The sequence below is a fragment of the Rhinolophus sinicus genome, linkage group LG06 (assembly GCF_036562045.2).
Source record: "Rhinolophus sinicus isolate RSC01 linkage group LG06, ASM3656204v1, whole genome shotgun sequence".
Lineage (NCBI taxonomy): Eukaryota > Metazoa > Chordata > Mammalia > Chiroptera > Rhinolophidae > Rhinolophus > Rhinolophus sinicus.
In genome coordinates, this window is record NC_133756.1 from 73482185 (window position 1) to 73497810 (window position 15626).

At 39.0% G+C, this 15626-nt stretch overlaps 1 long non-coding RNA gene across 1 annotated transcript in view; it reads left to right on the forward strand.

The window, feature by feature from the left end:
• The window catches only part of LOC141572158 (uncharacterized), an 84723-nt gene that overhangs the window by 54736 nt on the left and 14361 nt on the right, over positions 1-15626 (forward strand). Inside the window, exon 4 of the long non-coding RNA XR_012497338.1 lies at positions 895-1007. This is a non-coding gene — a long non-coding RNA (uncharacterized LOC141572158). The remainder of the gene's footprint in view (positions 1-894; positions 1008-15626) is intronic.

Here is a 15626-nt window from a genome sequence, read left to right on the forward strand (position 1 = left end):
CAGTCACAGGATAACAAGTTTAACATTTATTATGAAAGAAATTAAAATATTTGCCATACTAGTGAATTTTGTAAGACTCAAATAGATTGTCCAAAACATATATTTTACTTTAATTGTGGTAATCTATCCTCATATTTAAAAAAAATAGTGTAATGGAATATGATGTATAACATGGTGACTATAGTTAATACTGTATTCCATATTTGAAAGTTCCTAAGGGTAAATTTTAAAAGTTTCATCACAAGAAAAAAAATTTTTTTATAACTATGCATGGTGACAAATTTTAACTAGACTTATTGTGGGGATCACTACACAATATATTCAAATATTATGTTGTACACCTAAAATGAATATAATGTTATATATCAATTATACCACAATAAAAATAATAATGTTAATTATTATTAAAGTTTGGTAAGTGATTCTACAGCTTACTGATACATGAAAACAAACATTTAACAACTTAAAGCCCTCATTTGGTAGCTATTTCAAGTCAGTCAGGTATTGAAAAAAGAAACAACAGGCCCAAGTGGAGTCACTTTCCCCAAAGACAACAAACCAAGATTTAACTGCAGGGTCAGCCCCTCCCAGTTATGTGACCTTAAACCAATCAGTCTGGAAATCCCTGATCAACACTAGTGAGGTCATCTGTCTGGTAAAACCCCCTGCCACCCTTCCCTTCAAGAAATGTACCCTTGCCTAAAATAATTGTTTCTTTTCTTTTGCTAATAACTTTCTTGTCATACCAGTTTCAGCCTATAAAAAACTTCCACTTTGTATAATTTCTCAGAGCTCTTCTCTGTTTATTAGATGAGATGCTATCCAATTCATGAATTGTTCAACAAAGCCAATTATATCTTGAAATTTATTTGGTTGAATTTTTGTCATTCACAGATTTGATGGCAGTGGTGGGACCCAAGTAGACTCCTGGGCAATGAGAAACACAGACGTGATACCCACAACCCCTTTGTGTTTTCTGTCTTTCCTGCTGTTCCTGAGGGCCATTGGTGAGTTTCTTTTGGTTCTGAATTCTGCAGTCTTTGTGTCGGGCTCCCAATCTAGTTGGCTTTCCAGTCCAGGACTTAGTAGGCAGGTGGTTCCAAATCCCTAGCTCTTGGTTCAGTCCCCAGAGCAGTTCCCCAGTTTGGAATCCCTGTCCCAAGTTCCAGTCTGCAGTCCCCACTTACTGGAGTCTGCTGTTTTAGTCCCCACTGCAAATTGCAGTGGTGTGCCCAGGGCCTTCTACTGGCCAGTCTGTAGTAACGTCTAAACCCAGCCTTTGAGTTTGCTCCTGGATTCATGCTGGAAACTGCTGATGGTTTAGTCTGCAGCTCCCCATTGTTTAGAATCCTTCCCCAGATTCCATGTTGGGAACGCTGGTGGTGGCTGTAGCTTACCATTTCTTTGGAATCAGTCCGCAATGCCCATTGTGGGCATTCAGTCCCATTCTTTGGGGTCTGCTGGTTCAGTCCTTTACCCTTTCACCAGATTCTATGTAGGAAATGGTTTGTGGTTACTGGTTGGAGTTGGACTGGGTCTAACTTAAAAATTGGATTGTATCTGCAATCAGACTGGGTTGGATTTGAGCTGGAGAGTGTCCAGTGGGAGGCGTCAAATGAATAAAATTTTGTTATATTAAAGGCCTGTTGTTAGTGGGAATCTTGGGGGGAAAAAGCTTAGGTATTAGTCTGGCGCTGAGAGATCCAAAGGCCTAGCTAAAAAAAACCGGGATTCTTTATATCCAAAGATTTGTGCACACCACCTTCCGGCACAACAGCTTATTTTACGTTGAAGAGCTATATAGTCTCGGAAGCTGCAGATATCTATCATAGAAAGATAGCTAAATTTTACTAACAATAACCTAGAATTACAATGGCCATTACGGGGAATGTTCCAGATAAATAAGATCATTTAAGAAGTACATTTAAAAGTAAGGGCTCCCAAGTGGAACAAACAGAATGGGATTTTAATTGGTAGGCAGACGCATCCAACAGTCCTCAAGATTCCAAAACAGCTTCATTAAAAGACTCATTACAAAAGGCTAATGAAAAATAGAAGGCACAAGAAGTACCTAAAGATGATAAGATGGAAGTGACTCCGCAATGGAACCCCACTAAGGGTCCACCATCAAAACACTGGTCTAAAGATCACTGTAGTAAACTGGGACACTGGAAAAGAGATTGCCCTCAAAGGTCCTATGCAAATACATCTCTAATGCCCTCAGATCTACCTTGGAAGGAGGACCCCCGTGAGGGCCCTTCTACAGTTGATGGCACTCTGGTAAGTTCTTCAGTAAACTATTACCAGTAATTCCCTTAAACAGCCATTGTGAAACTACAGTGAAAGCTAATGGGAAATCTTGCCAAATTCTAGTTGATACTGGAGCCCTGATTTCTACTTTTAACCTCACCCTCATAGGACAACAAATCCCTCAGAGTAAAAAGGAGGTTTCTATAGTGGGGGTATCTAATAAAGTTCAGAGAGAAATTTTATCTCAACCAGTACAAATGACTCTGGGACCTTTCACTGAAAAATATTCTTTTTTGCCATGTGATACAGCTGCAATCAATCAATTAGGTAGAGATCTTTCTAAAATTTTTTTAAATTTATTTTTTAAGTTTATTGAGGTGACAATTGTTAGTAAAATTACATAGATTTCAGGTGTACAATTCTGTATTACATCAGCTATAAATCCCATTGTGTGTTCACCACCCAGAGTCAGTTCTCCTTCCATCACCATATATTTGATCCCCCTTACCCTCATCTCCCACCCCCCACCCCCCACCCCCCTTACCCTCTGGCAACCACCAAACCATTGTCTGTGTCTATGAGTTTCTGTTTCTCATTTGTTTGTCTTGTTCTTTTGTTGTTTTTGTTTATATACCATATATCAGTGAAATCACATGGTTCTCTGCTTTTTCTGACTTATTTCGTTCAGTATTACACTCTCAAATCTTTCTAAATTTAAAGGGCTAATACATTTTGCCTCTAATGGAGATCTCACCTTAGAATTTCCTGACCAACCAGAACCTGATCTTTTATGTCCCATACAGTTTATCATTAACAAAGAATGTCAACAAAAGTCCCCTATTTTATTATTTTTTTAATATAATTTTATTAGTTTCAGGTGCACAAGACAAAGCAAAACTTAGACGTTTACCATTTATATCCCTCACACTGTGTGAACCCCTCTCCCCCCATCCACTATCCCTCTGACATCGCACAGAGCCATTATATTTCCACTGTCTCTATTCCTAATGCTGTACTCCGCTTCTTGTAACCATATACATACAAATACACACACAAACACACACACACACACATATATATATATATATATATATATATATATATATATATATATATATTTGTATAAAATTATAGTTGGCATTCATTATTGTTCAGCTTCAGGTGTACAGTGCAGAGATCAGGCATCTACATTATCCCTGAGGTGGTCTCCCAAATAAAAGTCCCCTATTTTAATCAAGCCTGAAAATCTATGGGCTACTGCTAATAATGACACTGGAAGAATAAGAAGTACAGAATCTAGAAAGATTCAGCTATAACTAAACCTGTCCCTAAATTACCTCAGTATCCATTCAAGTCTGAGGTGATACAAGGGCTCACACCCATAGTAGAAGAATTGTTCCCTGAGGTGCTAATCGTCCTGTACTAGCCCCTGCAACTCACAAATCTTGCCAGTTCGGAAATCTAATGGACAAGGATGGCAATTTGTCCAGGATTTGAGAGCTGTTGATAAGATAGTTATTCCCCATTTACCAGTTGTTTCAGACCTGAACACCCTTTTGCCACAAGTTCCGCCAGATTCAGAATGGTTCACTGTTGTAGAACTTTGTTCAGCCTTTTTCAGCATCCCTATAGATCCCGACAGCCAAGATCTATTTGCCCCATGCCCTTACCTGAGCATGCCAGTTATCAGAAGGGCAAACTGTTAGTATTAATACTGATAGCCAATATGCCCATGATTTGGGGATGTTATGAAAACAAAGGGGTTTTCTTGCATCCTCTGGGACCCCAACCAAAAACGGACAACAATAAATGATCTTCTTACTGCTATTCTGTTCACCTTCTGAAATTGCTGTTATCAAAATTGAGACTCACACAAAAAGGATTGAACCTGAGTTTCAGGGAGATGCCCTAGGCTGACTTTCATGCGAAGGCAGAAGCAATCGAATCCATACAGATTGTAGCACACGTGGATGAAGTCCATTCTGCTTCTGCAGAGAATAGCCCCTCATTGCCAGGCTTTGCCATCCTGATGTCCTTATAACATAGCAACAGTCTGCCGCTGAATCAGAGAAATTAAAATGGGTAAACAATAACTGCAAATTAAATGAAGCCCAAGGCTGTCACTTGGTTCTTCTAGGCTTCCTGGGAAAAAACTCGCTTTTTTGTTTTTGCATTCTTTCACCCACCATAGTGCCTTCAAGATGATTCAAATTATAGACAGACATTGGTGGGGTGGTTTCTATAAAATTGTGCAAACAATCAGTCTACCAGCAACGTCTGACCTGCCAGCTCCATAATCCTGGAAAAACTATTTTTGTCCCCAGAGGCCTCCAACTTCCTCCCCTAGAGCCTTTGAACACTTGCAGCTGGGCTTCATTCCACTGCTACTTAGCGTGGGTTATCAGTCTGTTCTTCTTGTTGTGTTATGTTTCCCAGATGGGTTGAAGCCGTCCCCTGCCACAAGGTTTATGCCTCACAGTGGCAAAGTAATGGTTAGAAAATGTTTCTCACTTGGGGTATACCTTCCACAGTCTCCAGTGATCCAGGCGTCATTTCACTGGGCAAATCATACAAGGCTTAACAAAAGCTTTGCAATCTAGGGGCTATCAGAATTATCACTGTCCCTATCACCCTCAATCATCAGGCAAGATGGAGAGAGTTAATGGGATCCTCCAACTTAAAATTTCTAAACTTCCCCTGGGCTAAGGCACTGCCTTTGGTCTTGCTCACAGTTTGCGGTACCCTCTTGGGGACACATAAACTCACCCCATTCGATATAGTCACTGGCAGACCAATGTCTGTTGATGGCCTTGCCTGAACTTATCCTTTCTTTTCTTTTGCTAATAACTTTCTTGTCCCACCCAGTTTCTGCCTATAAAAATCTTCCATTTTGCACAACTTCTCAGAGCACTTCTCTGTTCACTAGATGGAATGCTGCCCAATTCATGAATTGTTCAATAAAACCAGTTAGATCTTGAAATTTACTGGGTTGAATTTTCATTCATTAACAGAGGTGAAGTGAGGCTTACAGGTTTTTGGTGAATATGTGACTCTTAATAAGGAAACATCAGGAATGTTACATGTTGTTCTCTGGCTTTCCTTATTGTAATTTTGGGCACAGAAGTTACGCAAGTTGCTTATAAAAATAAAGGTCATCTAGAAGATCTAGAATATGTTTATCTTCATTTTTTAAATAAAGTATCATCGAAAATGAGACATTTAAAAATACTTTTGAGAAATCTGGGCTCATTGAGAATATGCTCATGGACTCCTAGGAGTTTTGAGAACCCTGCCATAGTTTGTTTCTGTGGAAACAATCAAGACTTCCATCTGTCCCTCCCTTCGAGGATTTGGATATTCCCATAAAATGCCAGACAGACCCACCAATCTTGATTTGATTGTTATGTTAACAAATGACCAGCTATAAACTTTAATTAAAAGGGCTTTCTTTTTGCACCACATGTTTAACACTTAAAAAATTACATAAAATACTGTGCCTGCTTTTGATAATTAGAAATCCTCCTCTCGTCACCTACAAAACATCATAATTATAATAGAAAAACTCAGACACAGAGAAAAGGACCATTGTGAAAATAAATAAAATCCAATTAAAGATTAATACTAAATAAATTAAAATCCCAGCAGGGTTTTAACATTGGAAATTGATTATCTGATTCTAAAATTTATATGAGATGCTCAGGGCCAAGAAAAGCCAAGACACTGTTAAAGAAGAACTGAGAAGAGAAACTACTCCATAGATATAAAGACTTAATATGAAGCTATGGAAATTAGGGCAGTAATATTGAAACAAGAATAAAAAATAGACCAAATGGAAAAAAATCAGAGCTCCCAAGCTGACCCACACATATGTGGACATGTGACCTATGACAGAGGAAGTACTGTAGATTAGTGATAAAAATACATTAAAACAAATTAATGGTTCTAGATCATTTGGATAGCCATGTATAAAAAAGCAATTTTCTTGAAACCTATTTTATCATATCATGAAGAGAGTGAAGAGGCAGATTCAGTGAGCTTCAGTGTGCTTTAGGCTTCTGTCCTCTTAGACTGTCCCCGGGCATAGGAGACAGAGAGGTCATTTAGAGTAGAACCTGAGCTTTTACCAGAGTCAGAATCCTGGCACATAACTGTGCTTAAGAAATAGCATTTTGTTTTGTTCTGTTTTCTTTTCTTTTCTTTTTTCCCTGCAAAGAATTTACAAAAAAAGAACTACAGGAAAATTTCAGAAGAGAAACCACTGTGTACAACTGAGATGGATTAGAAATGTTTTGTGGATGAGGTTGATTTGAGCCAAGAATTGAAGGATAGGTTCATTCATTCTTTCACCAGATGCTGCAGACCGTGTGGTTTGGTTCAGGTACTGCTACAGAATGAGAATAGTGACAAAAAACAAACACCAGTGGTTGCAATCTGGTGAGCCAGACAGATGTTCATCAAATACTCATGTAAATAAGCATAAATTGACATGGAAAGTGACCTAAATGTCTAATGGGAATGTGGTGAAATAAATTATAACATGTTCTTTTGATTTGATATAAAGTAGTCATCGAACTTGTTTCAAAGAATTGTAAAATAATTGCAGTAACACTGCGTATTTAAAAGGGGGTTATAAAAGTATAGAGTGTAATCTGTTTTATAAAAACAAATGCATGTTTGCCAATGCATAGGAAAGTCGGTTATTTGGCACATTGAACATAAACTCCTTGGTGATGGGGTGACGCACACACAGAGCTCGTTCTCACTAAATAGTCCTGGTTTTGCCAGGTGGCAAGTAGATTTGTTTGCCTATTGTGGAACTTACAGTGAGATGCTTTGCATGCTTTAATGAGGAACTTAAGTTTTAACGTATTCTTTCTTAGCAGTTCCATTTTGTTTTTAATGGGGGGAGCAGTAAGCCGAATGTCACCGAGGACTCTGCTTGCTGAGTGGGACAAGGGCGGTCCTGACGAAAGCCCTCCTCCTGTGGGCTCCTGGAGATGTGACTTCTGGCACTGAGTCCCTCCGTGTGTCCATGCAGGGTTCAGCTTCCTCTCTCTGCGGTTTGTTTTGGGTTCTGTCTGCTATTTTTGAAGACAAAAACTTGTGTCCAAAGGGAAAGTTCCAGAAATGCTTCCAGGGATGATATGGGAGTTTGATTTCCAAGTGGCCATCTGATTCAATTCCTTTGTTACTCATCAGTATTTGGATTGTTCTGGAGTAGTTCACTGAGATAGCTCCCATCTTCTACTGTTACTGGAGAACAGACCCTTCTTGGCGCAGTGTCCAGCTTTTTGGCGTTTCTAACAAAGAATTGAATGAGACGCAGAAATACAGTGGTGAAAGAACAGTTTATTAGAAGTGAAAGTACACTCCAGAGAGATAGGAGCGGGCCCGAGCACAAAGAAATGGCTCAAGGTCCCTCTGCTAGCGAGAGCTTGGTGGTTTTATTTTCTGTTCTCTAGAGTGGGCTACTCCGCTCCTGGTGTGGGACCACTGGATTGGCACCTGTGATTGACAAGAAGCTATTACCTCATCTTTTTAGACTGCACATGTTCCTTCCCAGAATTCTGTCTGTTATAATGATATTAATATTCATATCAGGCATATGCATGACATTAGTAGGTTAGTGCAAAAGTAATTGTGTTTTAAAAGGTTAAAAATTGCAAAAACTGCAATTATTTTTGCATCAACCTAATGTAATGATCATATAATGAGGCTAAGGTGAGATGATGGTTGTTACAGCCTTTACTGCGAAGGTGTGAGTGACCAGTCTAGTCTAGTTAGGTAATTTGTGCTTTCTAGTGTCCTCACAGTGGTTAATGGTTATGGCAGATAAGGGGAAAATTTGGGTATAGAGGGGAGGTTTCTGGGAAGTCTCTGGGCGGTCGCTCTCCATAGGCCATGTCGAACGTGCAGGAATGTCTGGAGACCCCATTCCTATCTCTGACTGCCTGCCTTATGTCCCTTGAGAAGCATGGTCCCCATAAACCTCTATGGCAAGTTGAGGGACAGGAGATCTCTTTTTCTGTATCTGCTTCCTGCTGAATGTGGTCATTGTCCCTGCCTATCAGGGATACCCAGGACTCTCCCCTCTCTGATCTTAGATGAGGGGAAGGGATCTCATGAGCCGCCTGGAAGACCGTGTTGGCCTCGTTGGTCTGGGTGCACGGGAAGCCTTGCTGGGGCATCATTTTTATCCCAATGGCCCCTTGATGAAGAGAGAGAGATTTTGGTTAATAGATTAAAAGCGCTGGCCCAAGGAGCAGGACTCAGAGCTCCTGACACCAGGTGAAGTCCATTTTAGCTTCATGAGGCTTTAACTAGTTACTCAGGTGGTGTTGTTTACCCAGGAGTTTGGTCTGGAAAGGCCAGGAGAGAATGCTGGGCTACAATGATTACAGTCAACAGGCTTAATCACAGGCTTCTGGGCAGTTATCTGAAGCAGGGGTGAGAGATATTCTATCATCTAGGCTAGGAGCAGTCTTTAAGATTAAGAAACTGAATTAAGCAGTGATTAAGGCCAGGGGCTAAGAAGCTAAGTAACTAGGAAAAAGGAGACTTAAAATTTCTATAGTTGGGGGTTCTCCCGTATCACCACCATCACGACCAAAAATGATTGTCTTGTTTGAAAGCTTTTCACTTGGAAGACATTGGTGTGTCATTACTTTTATCTGCGTTAAAACAATAATAATTCTATGTGTCCGAATTCTGGGTGTTTTTTTTTTAAGCAGTTAGGTATTTTTAAGCTGAAAATTAAAAGACTTATTGAGGAACTGATATAACATAAGGATAGAATAGGGCATATAATTTGTTATAAGCTTTGAAAATTCTAGAAGTTTTCCTTCTGATCAGTAACATCGCCCCCCCCCCCCCAAGAAAGCTTTTCTTTGTTTCACAACTTATTTTAAAGACCCACTGAGTTATTTAAGCTGACAGTTGTGATGGACAGGATTGTGTTGCATATAACCCGTCTTTCACGCCATCTTGGATTTACCCTGCTCTGCACAATAACATACCAAGGCTTGACCTTATAAAGACAGGGTTATTTTTACACCATGATTTAAGAGATGCTTGAAAGACCTCTTGCTGCTTTTTTTATATCCCAAATCACATATTAGAGACTTACACTTTTAATTCTTGAAGACTTTTTATCATGAGTTTCTGTTAAAATAGAAACATCTAGGCTGGAAAACAGCGTCGTCCAGAATTTTAACCATGGTTTCTTGCCAGTCACCTGATAGTACACAATAGATTAACCCAGTGAGGGGAGAGCTCATTACTGCTGGGCCTTAGGGAAGAGCTGGCAGGAAACTGGCTTTGCCAAGGACTTTTCATGGCTGACCCTGCTTCTGCAGTGACAGCAGCTCCTATTGTGCAGGGCTGTAAAATTATTCAAAAAGGTAAAGATAATGCATATACATGTTTCCTGCTTAAAACTGGTTGGCAATTTACTTCTGGGATTTATTTTCTTCACCAATTAATTTAGAATTTATTCCACTTTCTCTCCCCTTATGTGCCAATCACTGCTCTTTTCAGGGATAATTGCAGGGAAGAGACTATGATTTTCTCCCAAAGCGTTTGTTAACAATTCTTTTGTGCTGTTATGTGAAACTGTGGGTCCTCCTACTTCTCAACCATCTTCCCTTCCCTTTCTTAGTTCTTCTGCTTCTTGTAAGTTTTTTGAACATGTTGATGAAGGTGCAGTTGAGCCATTTTGTTGAAATGAATTTCTAGTTACCAATGTATGAAGAATAGACATTCAAGGACTCAAAGGAGGAATGAGGTGTGACAATTAAGTTCGCGAACTCACCCTAGAAAAAGTGCTACATCCCTCATTGCTAAATATCACTATAGTCACCTTTGAAGTACTCCCCTTAGGAAGCTATGCACCGATGCCAGTGCCTAGTCCACCCTTCAAAGCAATTTTGGAACTCTTTTTCTGGAATGGCCATCAGAACTGTTGTCATATTCCCTTCATGTCCTGAATGTCATCAAAATGTCTTCCTTTCAACATTTCTTTTATCTCTGGGTAAAGAAAGAAGTAATTGGGGGCCAGATCAGATGAGTAGGGAGGGTGTGTTAATACAGTTATTTGTTTACTGGCTAAAAACTCCCTCACACACAGTGCCGTGTGAGCTGGCGCATTGTCGTGATGCAACAGCCATGAATTGTTGGCGAAAAGTTCAGGTCATCTAACTTTTTCACACAGCCTTTTCAGCACTTCCAAATAGTAAACTTGGTTAAGTGTTTGTCCAGTTGGTACAAATTCATAATGAATAATCCCTCTGATCTCAAAAAAGGTTAGCAACATCGTTGCAACAAGTTCACGAACTTAATTGTCACACCTAGTATATGATAAACTTGTACAGTGTTTGAGAAAATTTAGCTGTTTTACCCAGACAATTCTGCGATGAAATCTCGCCTTTCCTCCGCCTTTCCGGGCTTGACTTGCAGCCCCTGAGATGTAGTCCCTTTTAGAAAGATGTCCACTACGGGCGCCGAGTTCAGTTGCGGGAGACAGACAGGCTCTCCATGGAGAATAGATCACATGGTTCCTTTGTCACTTCCCTGCCTCCCTAGATTGTCATGTGGAGAGACATGTCATCTTGCAGTAGGAAGGAGTTTGTTAGCGAGCTCTGGCCAACATCTCGTTCCTTGTACTTCCGATGGAGCTCACAGGTGCAGATCTCGAGAAATCTGAGAGTTGATCAAATATGCCTTTTACTTTTTAAAATGTTCCTTTTACATTTGGTTAGTCTTTTTAGGTTAAAAAAGAATGTTTCTATGTTGCTTGGCATATTCATCCTCTTGGATATCTCATTCGGCTTTTGTAGATGCTTTAAACTCTGTTTTTCCCCCTCTGTCAGAGGGAAGAGGAGCTGCTGCCACACTACGTGCCAGAGCACTTCAAGCAGATCCGTCTCCAGCTTGAATCGCTCAGCTGAGGAAATTGCCAGAGTGATGCAGTATTAAGTTTTTGCTCCCTGATGCTAAGTGCACCTAATGGGTCCGCTAAACGCTGTCCCTTCTGCCATCCAGGGGCGGGCAGGGACTGGATGGTCCCAGCTGCTTTGGCTGCCTCTCTGTGCAGGGGCTGGTTCCACCTGTGTCCCTTCAGGCCCCAGGAGTACAAGGGTCACTCAGCTGCTGAGGAGCAGGAGCCACAAGCATTTCTGGTGGTTTGTTGTAGGGCAAACAATCTTCTGATAGCTCAATCAAGTTTCTTAGAAAACAAGTATGAGGTAGAACTATTTTATATACATTTCCAGGCTAACCACCGAGAAAAAAAATGTCCACTTGTTTAGGAAGCTGCAACCATTTATTTCTTTGTGATAAAAATTTTTTTTTTAAATTATGAGTTTATTTGAGCCAAACTGATAACAATTGCCAGGAAGTAAATCTCAAAAATTCTGAACAATAACAATTTTACAGTTTCTTTTATGCATTTCAAAATATGAAGGGAAAGTAAGGAAGATTACATAAAAGTGTAAGAAAGCATTGGATTACAGGATAGCTAAGATTATATGCTCTCTTGAGGGTGGTTACACTTTTTTCTTTTTAATTTATTGGGGTGACAACTGTTAGTGAAATTATATAGATTTCAGGTGTACAATTCTGTATTACATCATCTATAAATCCCATTGTGTGTTCACCACCCAGAGTCAGTTCTCCTTCCATAACCATATATTCGATCCCCCTTACCCTCAACTCCCACCCCCCCACCCCCCTTACCCTCTGGTAACCACTAAACTGTTGTCTGTGTCTATGAGTTTTTGTTTCTCATTTGTTTGTCTTGTTCTTTTGCTGTTTTTGGTTTATATGCCACATATCAGTGAAATCATATGGTTCTCTGCTTTTTCTGTCTGACTTATTTTGCTTAGCATTATACTCTCAAGATCCATCCATGTTGTCACAAATGTTCCTATATCATCTTTTCTTACCACCGAATAGTATTCCATTGTGTATATATACCACAACTTCTTTATCCATTCATCTATCGAAGGACATTTTGGTTGTTTCCATGTCTTGGCCACCGTAAACAAGGCTGCAATGAACATTGGCGCACACATGTCTTTATGTATAAATGTGTTCAGATTTTTTGGGTAGATACCCAGGGGAGGGATTGCAGGGTCATATGGTAATTCTATTCGTAATTTTTAGAGGAACCTCCACACTGCCTTCCATAATGGCTGCACCAGTCTGCATTCCCACCAACAGTGTATGAGGGTTCCTTTTTCTCCACAGCCTCTCCAACATTTGTTACTATTTGTCTTGTTGATGATAGCCATTCTGACTGGGGTGAGGTGATATCTCATTGTGGTTTTGATTTGCATTTCTCTGATGATTAGTGATGTTGAGCATTTTTTCATATGTCTATTTGCCATTTGTATGTCCTCTTTGGAGAAATGTCTCTTCAGGTCCTCTGCCCATTTTTCAATTGGGTTGTTTGTTTTTTTGTTGTTGAGTTGCATGAGTTCCTTGTATATTTTGGATATTAGCCCCTTATCGGAGGCACTGTTTGCAAAAATCTTCTCCCATTCAGTTGGTTGCCTCTTTATTTTGTCGATGGTTTCTTTTGCTGTGCAGAAGCTTTTAAGTTTCATATAGTCCCATTCGTTTATTTTAGCTTTTACTTCCATTGCCTTTGGAGTCAAATTCATAAAATGCTCTTTGAACCCAAGGTCCATAAGTTTAGTACCTATGTTTTCTCCTATACAGTTTATTGTGTCAGGTCTTTTGCTTAAGTCTTTGATCCATTTTGAATTAATTTTGGTACATGGTGACAGATAGCAGTCCAGTTTCATTCTTTTGCACGTGGCTATCCAATTCTGCCAGTGCCATTTATTGAAGAGGCTGTCTTTCCTCCATTGTATGTTTTTAGCTTCTTTGTCAAAAACTATCTGTCCATATTTGTGTGGTTTTATTTCTGGGTTCTCAATTCTATTCCATTGGTCTATGTGTCTGTTTTTCTGCCAATACCATGCTGTTTTGATTATTGTAGCCCTGTAGAACAAGCTAAAGTCAGGGAGTATGATACCTCCAGTAGTGTTCTTTTTTCTTAAGATTGCTTTGGCTATTTGGGGTCTTTTGTGTTTCCAAACAAATCTGATGATTTTTTGTTCTGTTTCTTTAAAAAATGCCATTGGGATTTTGATGGGGATTGCATTAAATCTATATATTGCTTTGGGTAATATGGCCATTTTAACTACATTGATTCTTCCAATCCATGAGCACGGAATGTCTTTCCATTTCTCTGTGTCTTCTTCAATTTCTTTCAAAAATGTCTTATAGTTTTCAGCATATAGGTCTTTCACATCCTTGGTTAAGTTTATTCCTAGGTATTTTATTCTTTTTGCTGCAATTGCAAAAGGAATTGTTTTTTGTATTTCTTTTTCTGAGATTTCATTGTTAGTATATAAGAATGCATTGGACTTTTGTATGTTGACTTTGTAGCCAGCAACTTTACTGTATTCGTTGATTGTTTCTAATAGATTTTTGGTGGAGTTCTTAGGGTTTTCTATATATAGCATCATGTCATCTGCGAAGAGTGATAATTTAACTTCTTCATTCCCAGTTTGGGTGCCTTTTATTTCTTTCTCTTGCCTGATTGCTCTGGCAAGGACTTCCAACACTATGTTGAAAAGCAGTGGTGATAGGGGAGAGCCCTGTCGTGTTCCTGAACGTAGAGCAAAGGGCTTCAGTTTTTAACCATTAATTATGAGATTAGCTGAGGGCTTGTCATATATGGCCTTTATTATGTTAAGGTATTTTCCTTCTATACCTATTTTATTAAGTGTTTTAATCATAAATGGATGTTGTAGCTTGTCAAATGCTTTTTCTGCATCAATTGATATAATCATATGATTTTTGTCCTTTATTTTGTTTATGTGATGTATCACATTGATGGATTTGCGGATGTTGAACCATCCTTGTGGCCCGGGGATGAACCCCACTTGGTCGTGATGAATAATCTTTTTAATGCATTGTTGTATTCGATTTGCTAGAATTTTGTCTAGGATTTTTGCCGCTGTATTCATCAGAGATATTGGTTTGTAGTTTTCTTTTTTTATGCTGTCCTTACCAGGTTTTGGTATCAGGGTAATGTTGGCCTCATAAAATGAATTAGGGAGTACTATCTCTTCTTCAATTTTTTGGAAGAGTTGAGCAGGATCGATATTAGACCCTCTTTGAAGGTTTTGTAGAATTCACTAGTGAAGATATCTGGGCCCGGACTTTTGCTTTTGGGAAGGTTTTGGATGACTGATTCAATTTCGTTACTGGTGATGGGTCTGTTTAGATTTCCCAGTTCTTCATGGTTCAGCCTTGGAAGGCTATATGTTTCTAAGAACGTGTCCATTTCTTCTAGGTTATTGAATTTGGTGGCATATAGTCCTTCATAGTATTCTTGGATGATCCTTTGTCTTTCTGTGGTGATAACTTCCCCTTTTTCATTTCTGATTTTGTTAATTAGTGTCTTCTCTCTTTTTATCTTAGTGAGTCTAGCCAAGGGTTTGTCAATTTTGTTAATCTTTTCAAAGAACCAGCTCTTTGTCATATTAATTTTTTCTATTGTCTTTTTGTTCTCTATTTCATTTAGTTCTGCTCGGATTTTTGTTATTTCCTTTCTTCTGCTGAACTGGGGTTTCACATGTTCTTCTTTTTCTAGTATTTTAAGGTGTAACATGAGGTTATTTATTTGGGATTTTTCTTGTTTCTTGAGATAGGCCTGTAATGATATAAATTTCCCTCTTAAAACTGCTTTCGCTGCATCCCAAAAATTTTGGTAGGATGTATTTTCATTGTCATTTGTTTCTATGTATCTTTTGATCTCTCCTGTAATTTCTCTTTTGACCCAGCCGTTCTTTAAAAGTATGTTGTTTAATCTCCATGTATTTGTGATTTTTCCTGCTTTCTTTTTGCAGTTGATATCCAATTTCAAAGCCTTGTGATCAGAGAATATGCTTGGTATGATTTCAATCTTCTTAAATTTGCTGAGGCTGATTTTATGTCCCAATATATGGTCTATCCTTGAGAATGTTCCGTGTACACTAGAAAAGAATGTATAGTCTGATGTTTTAGGATGAAGTGCTCTATAAATGTCAATTATGTCCATTTCATCTAATGTGTCATTTAGGGCTGCTATTTCGTTATTTATTTTCTGTTTGGATGATCTATCCATAGCTGTCAATGATGTATTTAAGTCCCCTAGTATAATTGTGTTTTGGTCAATTTCTCCCTTTAGTTCTGTTAGTAGTTGCTTGGTATATTTCAGTGCTCCCTGATTGGGGGCATAAATATTGATGACTGTTATGTCTTCTTTTTGTATAGTTCCCTTTACCATCATGAAATGTCCATCTTTGTCTCTTGTTATCTTT